The sequence below is a fragment of the Salmo trutta genome, chromosome 10, assembly GCF_901001165.1.
Source record: "Salmo trutta chromosome 10, fSalTru1.1, whole genome shotgun sequence".
In the NCBI taxonomy this organism is placed as follows: Eukaryota; Metazoa; Chordata; class Actinopteri; order Salmoniformes; family Salmonidae; genus Salmo; species Salmo trutta.
The window spans coordinates 2,803,821-2,816,139 of record NC_042966.1 but is presented as its reverse complement, the minus strand read 5'-3'; the positions used below and the strand labels follow the sequence as shown (position 1 = coordinate 2,816,139).

At 41.4% G+C, this 12,319-nt stretch overlaps 1 pseudogene; it reads right to left on the bottom strand.

The window, feature by feature from the left end:
* LOC115200782 (serine/threonine-protein kinase BRSK2-like) overlaps positions 1-9,083 on the bottom strand; it is a 33,341-nt pseudogene extending 24,258 nt beyond the window's left edge.
* Between the last annotated feature and the right edge of the window lie 3,236 nt (positions 9,084-12,319).

The following is a 12,319-nucleotide window of genomic DNA, read 5'->3' as shown; positions in this document are numbered from 1 at the left end:
AGTTTTAGAGAACGACTAAACTGATTTTATTAACACATACCTTGTTTCCCATGGAAATGTGTGTTCGCTCTCTCATGGGGCAGGCAACCAGGCAGGCAGGTGAGGAGCGTGAGCGAAGAAAGAAACCAAGTGTAGAGTGCAGAGTCAAGCAACAAGGTGCTGGTGCAACCAAACCTAGTTGTTGAGAGGCGCGGTTGATGAAGCTCTGTAGGCTGTAGCTAGTAGACCACTGTGACTGACAAGCTAATCCACTTGTAGCTGCGAGTTTGGAGGTTGCATGAAATCCCAGGAACAGGGTTGTACTCACTAGACAAAACAGAGGCAAACGGGATGAAATTGGGGGAGGCACCATCAACTTGTCCAATAAGAAACGGCTGCTTTCTACCATGTTGCAAAATGTTTTTCTACATTTTTCTATGACGTGAACTAATGAATATGTCTGGTAAACACGTTCAGTGCTGCTGCTTTGAAAGTGGTGTGGCAGATTGAAAAGTACTGGGGCAAATGCTGTGTTGCCACACGTTTTCCAACAGCTCTGTTTTATACAGTATTTTTTGCTCATCTTTATCAACGGTGGCAAACATTATTGACCTGACTGTACATAGTAACTAGAGGTCGACCGATTAATCGGAATGGACAATTAATTAGGGCCGATATCAAGTTTATAACAATCGGTAATCGGCATTTTTGACACCGATTATGGCCGATTACATTGCACTCCACGAGGAGACTGTGTGGCAGGCTGACTACCTGTTATGCAAGTGCAGCAAGGAGCCAAGGTAAGGTGCTAGCTAGCATTAAACTTATCTTATAAAAAACAATTAATCAATCTTAACATAATCACTAGTTAACTACACATGGTTGATGATATTACTAGTTTATCTAGCTTGTCCTGCATTGCATATAATCAATGCGGTGCCTGTTAATTTATCATTGAATCACAGCCTACTTCGCCAAACAGGTGATTTAACAAGCGCATTTGCGAAAAAAGCACTGTCGGAGCACCAATGTGTACCTAACCATAAACATCAATGCCTTTCTTAAAATCAATACACAAGTATATATTTTTAAACCTGCATATTTAGTTATTATTGGCTGCTAACATGAATTTCTTTTAACTTGGGAAATTGTTTCACTTCTCTTGCGTTCCGTGCAAGCAGTCAGGGTATATGCAGCAGTTTGGGCCGCCTGGCTCGTTGCGAACTGTGTGAAAGCTATTTCTTCCTAACAAAGACCGTCATTAATTTGCCAGAATTTTACATAATTATGACATAACATTGAAGGTTGTGCAATGTCACAGCAATATTTAGAATTATGGATGCCACCCGTTAGATAAAATATGGAAACGGTTCTGTATTTCACTGAAAGAATAAACGTTTTGTTTTCGAAATTATAGTTTCCAGATTTGACCATATTAATGACCTAAGGCTCGTATTTCTGTGTGTTATTATATTATAATTAAGTCTATGATTTAATAGAGCAGTCAGACTGAGTGGTGGTAGGCAGTAGCAGGCTAGTAAGCATTCATCCAAAATGCACTTTGCTGCATTTGCCAGCAGCTCTTCGCTGTGCTTCAAGCATTGCGCTGTTTATGACTTTAAGCCTATCAACTCCCGAGATTAGGCTGGCAATACTAAAGTACGTATTAGAACATCCAATAGTCAAAGGTATATGAAATACAAATGGTATAGAGAGAAATAGTCCTATAATAACTACAACCTAAAACTTCTTACCTGTGAATATTGCAGACTCATGTTAAAAGGAACCACCAGCTTTCATATGTTCTCATGTTCTGAGCAAGGAACTTAAACGTTAGCTTTTTTACATGGCACATACTGCACGTTTACTTTCTTCTCCAACACTTTGTTTTTGCATTATTTAAACCAAATTGAACATGCTTCATTATTTATTTGAGACTAAATTGATTTTATTGATGTATTATATTAAGTTAAAATAAGTGTTCATTCAGTATTGTTGTAATTGTCATTATTACATATATATATATATATATATATATATATATATATAAATTGGCCGATTAATCGGTATCGGCGTTGAAAAAAAATCCCAAATCGGTCGACCTCTAATAGTAATAAGCCTATCATAAATACAAAAAATATCCCTATACACACACAGACAACCCATACATGCACCCCCCCCACACTGTCAGACACCAAATTGAGCAGTTTAAAAGGTGGGTCCAGGAAGTGTGCGTGGCACGCGTGTCAGTGGAGAAGCAGGAGAGAGGTACATGCCCAGACACAGAGACGGGGGCAGGAGGAAGACAGTAGACCAGACAGGGATGGAGAGTGTCAGTGCGGTCAGTGGCTCGCTCCTGCCACCTAGGGACTCACCTACGTCATTTCGGGGCGGCAGATCTTCATCCTCGTAACTGGGGTAACGCTCCTTCCTGTCCAACAGGAGATAGTAGATCATCTTCTCCTGGTTGTCTCTGGGGGAGGGAGAGGGAGGGGGGATTTGGGAAGTGCTCAAAGAAAATGAAATCCTATCTTGAGATATGCAAATGAATGTTCTCTAAAATCATACATTAAAGGCCCATTGCAGTCAACAACGTGATTTTCCTGTGTTTAATTAATATATATTTCCACACTATGAAGTTGGAATAATACTGTGAATTTGTGAAAATGATAATGCCCTTTTAGTGTAAGCGCTGTTTGAAAAGAGCACCTGAAATTTCTGCCTGTTTTGGTGGGATGGAATTAGTTCAATTAGTTAAGTGTTGTTTGTTTCTTTACTTTACTTTTAGAAATGAGAAACTTGCCCATTCAGACAGGCCTAGTCTGCAAACTTTCAGCAACTTAACATGGAACAGGCTATTTCTTATATGTATTGTCCTGTAGATTTTAATGTAGCCTATTTCAGATAGTCCCAATCTTTCCAAACCCATCTATTTCTGATTGAAAAATGTTAGATATATATTTGTTTTTGGGGGGGAAATCTATAAATAACCAGGGAGCCGCGGTTGCAGACCCCTGAGCAAGACAAAACAATTGAAAGAATTGAAATTAGAGAGAAGAAGAACATGGGCACACAGATGAACAGACACACACTTACTCTTCACACTGCAGGTTGCGCGTGAGTTGCCCGTGGTCTCTAAAGCTGCCCAGAGAGCGCATGCGGTCCAGCTCGGTCAAATACAGGATGCGCCCCATACACACACTCCTGGGAGGAGGCTGCTCGGGACATGGCTCGTTGCGACCCGACCTGAGACAAACAAACACGCAGACAGACAAACAAAAAGATACATGCGCACACACACAATACCCCCCATGTTAGTCAACCAAAAACTGGGCACAATACACAACGTTTGACATCAACTTCAAATTCTCAATATAATTCAAAGGCAGACCGAACTAATCTATACTTACTGATACCAGGAGTGCTTCTGGACGGCCTCTAGCTGGAAGGGCGAGAGGGCAGATGGAGCAATTAGTCCAGTCTGTTCACACACAGATGGCTGCTAGCGCAAGGTGTAAATAATTCCTGCTAGGCCTGACTTTTGCAATTGGAAAATACCACCTCATCAGTTTTGCATACATTTTGGGCATCTAAATGTTATTTAGTGTGTCCCAAATGGCACCCTATTCGTCCCCAAATGGCTCCGCCTGCCCTACCCCAACCCGTCCTGTCTCTTAACTTGGGACGGCAGGTAGCCTAGTGGTTAGAGCGTTGGGCCAGTAACCGAAAAGTTGCCAGATTGAATCCCTGAGCTGACAAGGTAAAAATCTGTCTTTCTGCCCCTGAACAAGATAGTTAACCCGCTGTTCCTAGGCTGTCATTGTAAATAAGAATTTGTTCTTAACTGACTTGCCTAGTTAAATAAAGGTAAAATAAACAAAAGTTGTCAGGGTTGACTACTCCCTCCCCTCTGCCTCCCTATCCCCCTCTCTTGTACCTTAAGTCTCTTGTCGGGGTCAACCTCGATCATGCCTTTGAGCAGTGCCTGGCAGTCTGGTGGGATGAAGTGAGGCATGTGAAACACCCCGCTCTTCACCTTCTCAAGGAGCTGACGCAGGTTGTCATGGTCAAATGGTAGGGCACCCTACAGAGAAGAGAATGTTACTGTTAAATAGGCCCTTTTACAAAGACTGGGAGGCAGGACTACACTTACGAACACGTAGGGCTGGTTTTCCATACATATTAAGCCTAGTCCTGGACTAAGAAGCACCTTCAATGGAAAATCGCCATTGAACATGTCTAGGACTAGGCTTAATCTGTGTCAAGGAAAACAAGCAGTAATGTTGGGTCACAAGGTTATAACCCAACTCCATGAATACTTAATTCCAAAATGACCCCTAGCACCTCCACCCTAGGCCCTCCTGTAGATCTGAAAGAATTGGGTAGGTGTAGGGCATAAGGCAAAAATATCAGAAGATACTTTCTCACCACCAGCAGAGCAAAAAGGATTACTCCACAGCTCCACACATCTGCCCTGCGACCATCATACTTTTCTCCCTAAGAGAGACAGATGGCGAGAAATCGAAATGTGAGATCGAAATGTCAACTATGCAACAACGGTTAACAACCCAACATGTATCTTTCCCTACTTACACATTGTTGGTAATAGCAATCTCTTACCTTATCAAATACTTACATTTCTTGTGTCTTACCAATCATTACATTTCTATCTCACTTGGTTAAATGATCTTAGCCACTTAGAATTATGAAAAGGGAGGATGAGCAGGAACCTACCCGGATCACTTCTGGACAGGCATAGTGTGGGGATCTGAAATGGATAGAAATGGGGCATTGAGAAGATGTAAGCATTTACCAGCACATAAGACACACACACCCGCACGCACACACAGCATACTCACCCACAGCTGGTCTCCAGCAGGCTGTCCCCCACCTGTAGGGAGGCCATGCCAAAGTCTGCGATGCGGATGTTGTTCTTCTCATCCAGGAGCAGGTTCTCTGGCTTCAGGTCTCTGTGACTGTAGGATGGAGTGAATAAAGTAGATTAGAGAAGAGTAGGATAGAATAGATTAGAATATAATTACTTTATTAGTGAGATATTGAATTATCAACGGATGTAAGTGTTAACAACACTGAGACCGCGGATGTATAGAATATAATTACTTAATAATTAAGGAAGCATAAAAACATTTAGACCCCACCAGACCATTTGATTGAGCCTGCCTGTAGTGTTATATGGTTGGGGTTTGTATTTTTGGACCATTCCAGTGGTCCCATTGCACCAGGCAAGCTCAATCAGGTGCCGCTTGAAAGAAGAAAAAACTGATACAAACTGTTAAAGTGCGCCATCCCAACTGTTTCAGATATGTTGTGCATTTATTGAAAAGATAGGACAGTAGAGGAAAAACAGGAAAGGAGGTAGGGGGTGGATGAGTCAGAGCAGTTGGCCGGATTCGAAACCATGCCAACTCTGGCATAATGTGTGCCAGGGTCAGCAGCTCTAACCGCTCGACCACGCAGGCCACTCACAGACTCACAATGATTTTGTACATGAATGTAGTCGTTTACCAGATAGAATGACTGTGACAGAAGTCCAGGGCCGATATGATTTGTTGGAAGAACTTCCTGGCCTCTTTAGGTGTCAGCCTACCTTTCTTCACCAGATAGTCAAATAACTCCCCACCTGACACATGCTCCAACACCAGGTACCTACAGGGAGGGGGCGAGAGAGAGAGAGACAGAGATGGGTGATAGACAGAAAGAGAGAGAGGGGGGGAGTGACAGAGATAGAGAGTGATGGGTGATATAGATGGGGAGAGAGGGGTGAGCGGAAGAAATACAATGAAAGGGGTGAAGGTTGGGGAGAGAGAGAGAGAGGAATTGAGCAAGCATTTCAAGTGGGTTGAATCCTAACCTGAGGATAGGCCTGTGTAATTAGGATTTTTGCATAGAACATACATTGAAGTCATTAGGAGATTTGATGACAGAAATCTACACAGACTTCAAGAGACAGACAGAGCGGATTAATACAGTCCTTCGAGTAATATTTACACATCACACCCACGGGTCTAGAGCTATAGGGTACAGGCAGAACAGAGGGTCGCTCCTGAATGTATAATGAATGAACTCACAGGTATTTGTTATTCTCGTAAACGTCATGCAGCTTCAACACATGCGGATGCTCAATCAGCTTCAGGATGGCAATCTCCCTCTCCACCTAGACAGAGCGGGAGAAAGAGAGGGGTGGGGATAGAGAGGGGGGATATAGGGAGAGAGAGAAGAGATGGGGATAGAAAGAGAGGGGGGAATATAAATAGAGAGGGGGAAGAGAAAGATATACAAATTGTAATTTGAGAGGAATTTACATTCCAGTGTTCACTCTTAATGCATACTTGATGAAACGTGTCTTGTTACAGAGTGAGAAAGCCAATGTATGCATATCATTTCATTACTATTGCAAATTGTCTGTACTATGTACATTGCATTACAGTTATATTGCTATTGTAACTATTGCAAACAGACAGTTAATCATGAAATGGTCAGTCTAGAAAAGTAGGCATCATACTGGGATATCCTTATTTTCATCATTATTATTATCATCATCATCAACGTCTTACCTTCATCAGAACTGACTCTGACAGCTTCTCCCTGTTGACTATTTTGATGGCTACCTTCTGTCCTGTAATGCAGTGAACGCCAAGCTTCACCAAGCCTGAGAGTCACATGTTCACCCTTTTAATATAAGTATTATGCATTCATAACACAGTCATAAAACATATACAGTCACCGGACAGATTATTAGATACACCACCCCATTCACGAAAATGGATTGTACCTACAGACAGTAAGTTACATCGCAGTGGCTTGCTATATAAAGCAGGCAGACAGGAATCGAGGCATTCAGTTACTGTTCGATTAGAATGAGTTAGAATGAAAAAAACGAGTGACCTAAGTGACTGAGTGTGGTACGATCGTTGGTGCTAGGCACGCCGGATCCAGTATCTCAGAAACGGCCGTCCTCCTGGGCTTTTCACGCATGACAGTGTCTAGGGTTTACAGAGAATGTTGAAGAAGAAAAAAATACATCCAGTCAGCGGCAGTCCTGTGGGTGAAAACAACTTGTTGATGAGAGAGGTCAAAGGAGAATGACAAGAATGGTGCAAGTTAACAGGCTTGCCACAAACAGACAAATAATGGCTCAGTACAACAGTGGTGTGCAGAACGGAGTCTCTGAACGCACAACTCGTCAATCCGGATGGGCTATTGCAGCAGACAACCACACCGGGTTCCACTCCTATCAGCTAAAAACAAGAAGAAACAGCTCCAGTGGGCACGCGATCACCAACACTGGACAATTGAGGAGGAATCCCAGTTCATGTTGCGTCATGCTTATGGCAGTCAGGATTTGATGTAAGTAGCATGAGTCCATGGACCCATTTTGCCTGGTGTCAATGGTACAGGCTGGTGGCGGTGGTGTACCGCGGTCCAATCTGCAGCAACTATGTGATGCCATCGCGTCAGCATGGACCAACATCCCTGTGGAACATTTCCAACTTGTATAATCCATTCCCAGAAGAATTCAGGCTGTTCTGGAGGCAAAGGGGGTCCGACTCTGTACTAGATGGGTGTACCTAATAAACGGGCCGGTGAGTGTATATTACATCCATCTATCTATTCACCCACCCACCTGTCATCCAGCCCTCCATCCCATGATAAACACACACAAACACAATATTATTTACAATTGAGGCACTTTGAGCCAAACAATTCAGAACTCACCTGTCTGGCCCTTTCCCAGTGTTTTTTCCATTCGATATGGCCCAACATATTGAGCTGTCTGACTTAGTGACAGTTCCTTACTCATACTGCTCTAACTACTGACTACAACTTATAGTGACCAATGTTGATAACTAGCTCTGTATCTAGGTGAATTTCACAAATGATTGTCCCCAAATAAAAAAGGAAGTCTGTATAACAATGACAAGTAATGGTTAGGAAAAGATTGCAATGCAACTTTGAGATATCGACCTATAACCCCAGTCTGAGTTAAAGGCAGGATAAATACTGAATTAAGAATTGTGGGTAATATTTCATGTTCCCAGACAAAACCTACTACCTCCACTGATTTGTGAGGTTTTACTTCTTAGTGAATATAGACGTCTTATATTGAAACTGAACAATCAACAGCTGAATAAATGGATTGCTGACACAAATATCATGTTATGCACTAGCCTAAACTCAAAACAGCGACACCTATCGTGATAACAAGTATGACAAGATTGATAACATGGTTGGCCTGTATGTCAGTTTTCAGATTTTAACTAGCTTCGCTTATGATACATTGGTCAATCCACATAGCATAACAGGTACCAATAGCTATTTCAGTTTGACAGCGACAATCATTTATAGATATTTATCAACGTTCGTTTTGATTGCACCATTTCTTGTCTATCTGCAACCTGCTACATCAATTCATTCAAACAATGTATTGCAACATAAAACGTCCTTATAGTTCAATGCAGACTGATGTAAATGGTATTCACTGTCAGGCCGATTATCACAAGTGGAGCAGCATGTTTTCTTCGAGTTAGCCACACAAGTGCTACCATACACTGTGGTCAGCCTACATCTATCCACGTCTGTCAAAATCGGATCATTTTGAAGTTTCTTTGTAAAGTGAAAATATATGTTATGTCCAACAGCCACACTGTAGCGATTTTTTTGGAAGAAAGATGCACCCCTTGCAAAACAACCATCTTTACCGTGTCACCCTCCCCCTCCCTCCCTCTCGCTCTATCACTGCCAGTAAATGTATCACAGCATCCTCTCTCTCCTTTGGCGTGTCTCCCTCGCCGGTTCCAATTTCAATCATTCAACGATTTGCTAGTGAAAAATAAATAGCTACATATGTATTGACATTTTACTAGATATACTCATTTTTATATAATTGCAGACGTTGCGTGAGAGGGCCTCCCCGTTTATAGTCCTTTGCTTTTCTTGCCGTAAATCGATATATTCTCTCTCCTCTTCCTTTGCATCAGCATCCGGGTCCCACTCCCTCTTCTCTCGGCCCTTCCCTCTCATCTTCGTCAAATACGCGTCTTTCTCGCTCTTTCTCTCAATTCAATGGGCTCTCTCTCGCTACATTCAACAAGCACATTTTCTCAGAATTATGGAATAAGTTCTTACCAGGATTAATCAAAGTTGTATAAAGATACTCTTTCTTTGCACCATATTTCACCTTACTGACCTAATGAACAACACACCTTTTGTATTGGACAATTACACTGTTTTATTGCATGTCGGTGGCAGTGTGATGGCTTTGTTATTGTTTGCAGATTGCCCCTCTAACTTTACTGAAGTACACATTTTCTATCTAAAGTGTTGTATCAACAACTGAATTTCTGATTTTTGATTGCTCTTTGCTACTTTCAGAGGATTGATGAATGTCATGAGCCAACTGTGGAGCCAATATCCACTAACACGGAACCCAAACCGGCTGCGCGCGTGCCCCATCGTGCATGTTAAAGTTGCGTCAATTCGTTTCTGGTATCAGAACAAAATAGTCAGCACATAGTAACTTCTGATTTAGCTGTACTTTAATTAATGCAAACACGTGTATGGTAAATATGTCGTTCGTATACGGTCTCTCTGTGACACCTCGCAGGGCAGACAGAAGAAGAGGGCGTCACATTCTATTGTTCTCTCTTTTATACTCTGACAGAGATAGTTCCCGCTCAATGCTGGCCTGTCAGAGGGAGGAGGAGCGTGGTTTAAACTTGCTCCTCCTATCGTCGGCGTGTAGGCTGGTCCCAGCCTCGTGACGCACTTCCTGTCGCCGGGTGTCGTTCTTCCTGTCTTCAGCAGTTGATTTATCCGTAGTTTATATACTTAATATTGTAGCGTAGCTTCCCCGGTATATTATAAAGGTTATGCATACAAATAGCCAGTTCAACCCTAACATGCATACATTTATTTTGTCCCCCCACACCAAACGCAGGTTAAAATAACAAAACAAACTCTGAACCAATTACATTAATTTGGGGACAGGTCGAAAAGCATTAAAGATGAATGGCAATTTAGCTCGTTAGCTTACACTTGCTAGCTAATTTGTCCTATTTAGCTAGCTTGCTGTTGCTAGCTAATTTGTCCTATTTAGCTAGCTTGCTGTTGCTAGCTAATTTGTCCTATTTAGCTAGCTTGCTGTTGCTAGCTAATTTGTCCTATTTAGCTAGCTTGCTGTTGATAGCTAATTTGTCCTATTTAGCTAGCTTGCTGTTGCTAGCTAATTTGTCCTGGGATATTAACATTGAGTTGTTATTACATAAAACAGTCAACCAAATCGTTTCTAGTCATCTCCTCCTTCCAGGCTTTTTCATCTTTGAACTTATATGGTGATTGGCATCTAAACTTTCATAGTATTACCACAACTACCGGTTAAACAGTTCGTCTTTCAATCACCCACGTGAGTATAACCAATGAGGAGATGGCACGTGCCATCTTCACTTTTAAATTAGGTCATGGTGTGTTGCTTGGAAAGTACATATTTTGTGTTTTATACAGAGGCCTAATGTCACGATGAATATGAAAGCAAACAAAGGGAAGAGGGACCTTTGGGGACTCAAACCTTTCCAGGAGTCCAAATCATGACATTTTACATGACATTTGAATACCTTCTCTAGCTAATATTTGTTTTCCCACTTTACAGCAGGGGTGAGTCTTGGTGAATCAAAGGCTACGGAGGCAGAAATACTACAGGCGATGTCAACCTACCTGAAATATGCACCTGACTGCAAGGGGGGGGTAATGGGAGGGCCCAATGACTAAGGGGATGAAATAGTTCTTAAGTTAAAAACATAAAATCCTGTTCCGACAGTGCCTTTTTTTGGTTTATTGTATATCTAATTTGTGTTGTTTTTCAGAAGCCTGTGCTAGAAAATATTTTTGTGGGGCTTTTTTATAAATTTTTATTGGCTTGTACATCTACTTTGTTGTGCCATACATTTTCATTTAAACCGTTCTTGAATTCCCATAGGAAAAAAATCTGTTGCTCACTTGGATATCGTCCAGACCTTTTGAGACTACCTAGAGCTTCTCAATTTTGAATCATTCTGTGACTGTTTGTGTCTGGGTTATTGCTCCTAAAGGCCCCTTAGGAGAAATATTGAGATGAAGTTAGAGACTTTTGAGACATATATAGGACAAGAAGTTGAATTGAGATTATCGTTTTAGCAGTATTCGAGAAGTATGATCAGCAGAGGTCTCATCATTGTATACCGTTGAGCTCCTTCTTGCCTCTTATTTTAAAGTTCCTGAGACAAGTTTTGAGACTTTAATTAGACTAATGCTCTTTGTCTGAGGTAATCAAATCAGGAATATCTAAGTATGTGTCACGCCCTGACCGTAGAGATCCGTATTATTCTCTATGTTTGGTTAGGTCAGGGTGGGGAAGTCTATGTTTTCTGTTTCTTTGTTTTTGGGCGAGTGTGGTTCCCAATCAGAGGCAGCTGTCTATCGTTGTCTCTGATTGGGAATCATCCTTAGGCAGCCTGTTTTCCACCTGTGTTTGTGGGAGGTTATTTTCTGTTTAGTGTCTGACGGAACTGTTCGCTTTCGTTTTGTTGCTTTTGGTTATTCTTGTTTGAGTGTTTCTTGAATTAAAATATCATGAACACTTACTACGCTGCGCCTTGGTCCACTTCTCCTTCTAACGACGAGCGTTACAGTATGCGCCATAAAGGAGATCTCTACATTGTATGTGCAACTTCTCCTCAATGTCTCATTTCTCTTAAAATTACTACAGAAGCTATACATGAGCTTGATTAATGAGATGAGATACAATTGAGAATTTAATTTGCAGTATTAATTATTATTAGCTGTTTAAAACAAGAATGAAAACTGATACAGTTTAACAAATGTATTCAACAGTGGTTATTATATTAACAAAGCATCTCACTTTTCATTCCCAGCACAGAGTGGGTTCCATTAACTGTAAGAACATAAATAAAATGAATATACAGCATATGCTCTTGTACCTGATTTGAAACATTAGGTAAATCCAAAAATAGTATTGTCGTGATGAAAATAGGCAGTTGTCACCCACCAGATGTAGTCAACAAAAAGTCTAGCCTACAGTTGATGTCTGAAGTTTACATACACTTAGGTTGGAGTCATTAAAACTAATTTTTCAACCACTCCACACATTTCTTGTTCACAAACTATACTTTTGGCTAGTCGGTTAGGACATTTACTTTGTGCATGACACAAGGAATTTTTCCAACAATTGTTTACAGACAGATGATTTCACTTATAATTCACTGTATCACAATTCCAGTGGGTCAGAAGTTTACATACACTAAGTTGACTGTGCTTTTAAACAGCT